The sequence below is a fragment of the Eurosta solidaginis genome, chromosome 5, assembly GCF_040869045.1.
Source record: "Eurosta solidaginis isolate ZX-2024a chromosome 5, ASM4086904v1, whole genome shotgun sequence".
NCBI lineage: Eukaryota > Metazoa > Arthropoda > Insecta > Diptera > Tephritidae > Eurosta > Eurosta solidaginis.
Window position 1 is genome coordinate 145380666 of NC_090323.1, and position 6440 is coordinate 145387105.

Below are 6440 nucleotides of genomic sequence, written 5' to 3' on the forward strand. Positions count from 1 at the left end.
CAAAAAAATTCGTCACCTTATTTTTTATGTTTGGTTTTCACCAGGTCAAATTTGACAATAGACTTGGCCGTATCGTGAAAAAGCCTCGTCATACAACGTCAAATGCGTTTGCCGTCCGTTTTGAGTACAAAGGACAATTAAATTGACCAATAAGTGAAAAATACCAATTGGTCAACGGCAAGGCAATTTGATATTAAAATTTAATTTTGACCTAATGAAAACCAAGCATTATAAAATGAAGTCGTTAAATTTCCATTTAATGTATTAACTCCGCACAGGAAGCTCCGAGTTAAAACGGGTTTTATGCATTTTAAAGCTTATCTATGGAAAATGGTTAACTTGAAAATAATTTGAAGAAATCTATAGAACTAATCACTCGATTGAAATATTTCATACTAGCAATCAAACTTTGAAATCTATATACATACATATAAATACGCCACACTCAAATTTTTCAACTACTTTTTGGAACGCACCGTTTGGTCGATTTGAATGCACTGCCACTTCGGCCGCTTAAGCTGAGATGAGCTCAACAAGGTGTCAAGGTTAAACTCTAGTCAACTTTAATAGTTGAAATTCCCACTGAAAAACCAAATGCAATGATACTTGTCAGGCAGATATTATATCGGTGGAGAAAAGTGGAAAGAATTGGAAAAGAGGGTTCTTCAGTGCAAAAATTTTGGCATGTAGGCGCATGGAATAAATGAAAAATTAAATATCTCTGTGGATAGTATTACCAGGGCAGTGATACTTGGCGGGCAGATGCATAACATTGATATTGTGTCAGGGGAGGAATTGTAAAAGGGAGTGTGACACCTGCAATTCAAATTTGATTTCCATATCGTATGTCTGGTGTACCGATTACTTCATGTTCCTGCAACTTAGCATAAGCTGTCAATATTGATAATGTCAAAGTTTTAACGCAAGTTGGGGTAGATTGTAAAGAAGAGTGTGGCACCTACCATAAAAATTCAAATCTCCATTTGTGTTTATCCGTTACCACGGAATCTGAGTATTCGCTGTACCTTATTTGCTAATATGGGAAGTCTTGCATCATTACATCACCGGACTGGTGTGTAAATCTGCTAATTACCATTTTTTCGAAAAACTTGTGGTTAATGCAGCTTGATAGACCACCAACCAGGCGAAAAACGAAGCTGAGAGATTAGAAAACAAAGTAAAAACCCTATATGACGCGCTTACTTTATATCTTTTACATGATGTCTGTCATGTAAAACTTATTTAAGTCGGTTTGCAGGTTTACACTCTAAGCCGACGATATGTTTTAACAAAAAGATATTTTAACTTCATTTTGGTTTAGTCCATGCGCAAGGCTTCCACTATTTTAATAAGTTATTCCCCGATTTAAATATACATAATACCATCATCAGTGAATAGGTTAAACATTTTGTACAAAGAGCAGAAATACCAAAAAGAGCCTGCCTGGTTAGTGAAATTTGGTTTGAAGCTACTCCTTATAAACACCGTGTTGTACAGAGGAGTAGAAATTTAGCGAAAGGGAATATGGCACATCTCATATAAAGAGAAATTTGTATGTCCCATGTAAAAAATACATTTATTTTTGATATCCCTTATCTAGGAAATTGGATTGGTGGAGTTTTTGAACCCGGCGGATACTAGTTTAATTTAGTTATTAAAAAAAAGGTAAATACTTTCTAACATAACAAAAATTACATTAAAAAAATCAGTTTGTGGGTGTTTTTGTTCTCACGTATCCGTTCAAACATGCTCTCAGTGAAAACATTCCACCATTTTAGATGTTGAATTTGATCAATGGTAAAAAAGGGCCAGCTGGCGAAAGCCATCCTGCTAGCCTAGGAGCCCGTGACTGCCACCCCTTCGTCATTTTATAAAAGCTGAAATTTTGTCAGCGCATACTTCCAAATGAAGTACTAATGTTGGTATACTATGAAGCTTGAGTCATAGTGGCTTTTCGCTTAAGTAGAAATAAATGTCAGTTTTTATATTTTATATATATATTTCCTCTTTATCACGATTTGCTTGAACTTTACTAAATGAGCCTGCTTTCAAAATAATTATTAGAGTTAGTCATAAGTTTCAATTTGACCTTAATTCACTCAAACAGCGGCGCACATTAAGTTGTGTTAAACTACACATCAACAAATGCTGTGTTGTCGCCTTTACCAGGATCATCAACAGTATCAAACAGTATAGTACATAACTACAGAAAGGACAACTGTGCTCTAACAACAAATTTCGAAATGAAAGATTAGGGAGTTATTTTCGATTCAAAATTGAAATTTCGTCAACATATTGACTTTATAGTATCCAATTATTTTTCCATAATAGGGTTCATTGGAAAAAATTTAACGGAGTTCAGAAAGCCTTGCACTCTAAAAAATCGAAAGAGTCCAACAAATTTTTACTCAATTTTCTCTAAGGAAGTTAGCATGGGAAGAGAATCTTCTTTTCTATTATTTTATTTTGTATTTTATTTTGTCCTACGTTATTTTATTTTACTTTTTTTTTTTCGTAAATTTAAATTTTATTTTATTTTTTATTTTTTAGTTCGTTAATTTAAATTTTATTTTTTTTCATCATATTCTTTTTTTCTTTGTGCAAATATTATTTCATATAAATCCAGCCAAATAATGTAAAAATATATTTCAACCTACAAAAATAAAACATAAACCTAAATAGCTCACCACGTGCTATATTTTAGTTAACGCTTTTTGTATCAGTCATAAAAATAACGCATCTGCTCAGGCTCTTTGTTTCCAATAAAACAGCAGTGTACACTGAAAGAAATGGTGCTCGTAAAATCAACGAATCGGTTCTGTTGTTCTTGACTTAACGGAGATTCGGTGAAATTGATCGAATTATGGTTAATTCAACTGAGTTCTTTGTCAAACGAACAAATTAGTTTATTCATTTCAACAGAAGAGAAATTGTCGCTCTTAAGTTAACAAAATTCTGTAAAATTGACAGATTCCTGGTCAATCTAACTGATTTTTCTGTTAACATAACTGATCTCACTGGTCTTTTCAACAGCGATCAACAGTCAATACATGAGCAAATTTCAAAGAGAATTTTACGCTCACTGCGCTCTCTACTTTGTACTTATGACGATGGTGCCACTTGTTTAAAAAAAATACCAAAATAAGAAACACCCAAATGAAAAAACACACAAAATGGGAAAACAATAAAAAACTAGTTTTTCAGTTATCAATACAAAATGAAAAACCCTTTTTTGAATTTACTGTGCAAAAAATTATGAGATACCGGGACACCTATTTATCGGGGACAATTTTGCAACTTCTCCTCCAAGCGAAATGCAAAATTGCGTCTTCTTGTCGCAAAAGTTTTGTTTGAACGAACAGGACTTTTCCAAAGTTAGTAACATTTTGTTCAAGTTTTTGCGAATTTTCACTCACGCGAACGAATTTAATAAGATAATAAAAAACATCCTTTTTTAATGTTGATGTTTCCGACAACATAAAAGTTTGAGTTGTTTTGGAATCGTTTCAACTTAAAGTGTTACTCCAGTGGTGAATTACCTTCTAGCGATTTGATTCTTTACTTTTGTATAACTTACAAGTTCTCTACTTAAAATGTTATGTCAAACATTTATACAAGTTTTGTTCGAAACAATCAAGTGTGGCAACTACATACGAGAGAAGAAATTGAGAATGAGCTGAGCTGCAAACGAAAGAATTGAGAATCAGTTTTGTGACTACTTTTTTTCATTTCTATTTGCAAAGCGAAGTTGAAAACTATAAATTAAATAAATTATAAAATATAAAATTTGGTGAAAGTGCGTTTAATAAAACAAAATAATAAAGTGTATAATGTTTAATTTGTGTCAGCATATTTGATGTAAGCCCCAATTGACGCTCGGTTAGTAAGTGCCACCGTGGTGTGATGGTAGCGTGCTCCGCCTGCCACACCGTATGCCCTGGGTTCGCACCCCGTGCAAAGCAACATCAAAAATTTTAGAAATAAGGTTTTTCAATTAGAAGAAAATTTGTCTAAGCGGGGTCGCCCTTCGGCAGTGTTTGGCAAGCGCTCCGAGTGTATTTCTGCCATGAAAAGCTCTCAGTGAAAACTCATCTGCCTCGCAGATGCCGTTCGGAGTCGGCATAAAACATGTAGGTCCCATCCGCCCAATTTGTAGGGCAAATCAAGAGGAACACGACGCAAATTGGAAGAGAAGCTCGGCCATAGATCTCTATGTATGAAGGTGACGTGTCTGCTTTGAGTGCTGTGTTAGTTCGCTCATAATAATTCTGCCAAGAATCATGTTGCACCTATGTTCTCATTCTTTATTATATTATTCCTACTAATACCACACACAACGCCTATGCTAAAATATTATCTTATACTACATACAGTACATATGCCAATAGGGATGTTCCATCGTCATGGGTGGGACATTTGTGCGCAATATTTCATCTTTGTTGACGCATTTTGATAAAACCAGCTAAAGATTTCAGGTTCTAATACATAAGACACTTAACATTGAATCAGTACTGTTATGTAAAAAAATGTCACAATATTTTAGTATACATACATATACGCAAATTATAATAAGTTTTATAATTGTCACGGGTGGGACAAAAAAAAGACGTAATCCATTAGTGAAGTTATAAATTATAAAAGCTCTACAAATATATGGAAGTGTTGTGTTGTTTAAATACTTTTAGATAAACGAACATTTAAGGAATCCATAGTGAAAAAGTAATTAATTTTTCTTAAATCATTTATTGCTATAATGTAAAATTAAGTGTCACGGGTGGGGCATATTCGAATGAAAAACTGAATTTGTTAATGGTAAATAACTGAACTTGTTAATGTTAAATAAAGTATTTCAAGGGTTCAAAATATGGTTCATGTCACGGGATCAAATCATGGGCTAAATATATTTGAGTTACGGAAAACTTTAAGATTTTCGTACTCTAAGGCTTTGACTCAGATTCAATGGCCATGAGAAAACCTACTTCATAGATGTTGTACTTTGATTAAAATTTCTAGTGGACGTAATTAGTTGATATTTCTTTTAGGATTATAAGGCGTATTAACAATGCCTACTTACATATCTCTAGCAACAAACTTTATTGTTGAATAATTCCTTAACAACTTCAAAGATATCAAAGCTGAAACGTTGGATTTAATTAAAATATGTTTCTTACATTGTATAAGTATAAAAAAAGAACGACTTGCAAAATTTAGAATAACAACTTTTAACTTTTTTGTCGAGGGTGCTACAAACCTAACACTATTCGATAGACATAATAATAATAGTGGTTATATAATTTGGTATTTTAATCAGCTCCAAAAAACAATGATGGGTTAATGCAATTATTTTTCTTTTTAATCACTCCAGTTTAAATCACATATTTTTTGACAGCTATTTCAAAACAAGTTTTTCTACCTAATTGAAATATTTAAATTAGCACATTGTTTTATGAGGAAAAAAGGTGTTAAAAATATATTTAAAGAATAAATTTAATATCTTTCGGTTGATTGAAGGATTTTACAACATTTGTATCCACACGGTCTCCAGTTTTGCAAAAAAAAAAATTATCCCCGCACGAAGGTTCACTTTCTCATGGAACCTCCCAAGATTACTCGCTCCGATTCATTTGCATTGTACATATTTATGTCAGCCTTATAGCATACTACTTATAAAGACTACTCTTACGCTTACATTTACACCTTACGCTTACGTTGAGGATTCCACCATACCGTAAGCAAAGATGTTTACAAATAAATAAATAAAATCATTAAGAATCACTCTTTCTTCAGTAGCTCATCTTTTTTTTGTTTAATTTAATTATGTATGTCACGTGAAAAACTAAATTTTTTTCGAACTAAGCACAGGTTAAGCCCTGCGACAATAACAACATAATATTAGATAACTTTTCTCCTCCGCTTGTGAAGTTATTGAACACAAGAGTCTTCTACCGAAACTAAGGACACATGTGCTAAAACATTCGATTTAAAGCGATTCAAAATTTGAAATTCCAGATAAAATTACTTGTAATACCACTGGTATTATACCAGCTTATTTTACACACCCTCAATTTGTTAGGTTAACATTTTCCAATTTTGCAACTCACAATTTTGAGCAAATGAAAAGCAAACCAATCTTAAAAAAAAAAAAACAAATCCATATAACAGCCTTTTCCTCTTTAAAATATTTTCCAGATACTGGTTGTCGTTTCCTTATTAATCATTAATATGTAATTACCAAAAGGCACAACCAAATATATATGTACGTAGTATCAACAAATTCAGTCAAAAACATGTACTAACAAAAAGTGACAAAATTGAATCATGTCGCTAATGTAGCGCGAGTATTTGAATTATGGTTTACATAAATATTTACCTATATGAACATATTATATATGTACTATATAATATTCCAGTAGTCCTAACCTGACACTTGTCTCCGCAAC

At 32.7% G+C, this 6440-nt stretch overlaps 1 protein-coding gene across 4 annotated transcripts in view; it reads right to left on the reverse strand.

Annotated features, from left to right (window-relative positions):
* LOC137253561 (putative uncharacterized protein DDB_G0282133) overlaps positions 1–6440 on the reverse strand; it is an 84348-nt gene that overhangs the window by 44875 nt on the left and 33033 nt on the right. The window lies entirely within an intron of this gene.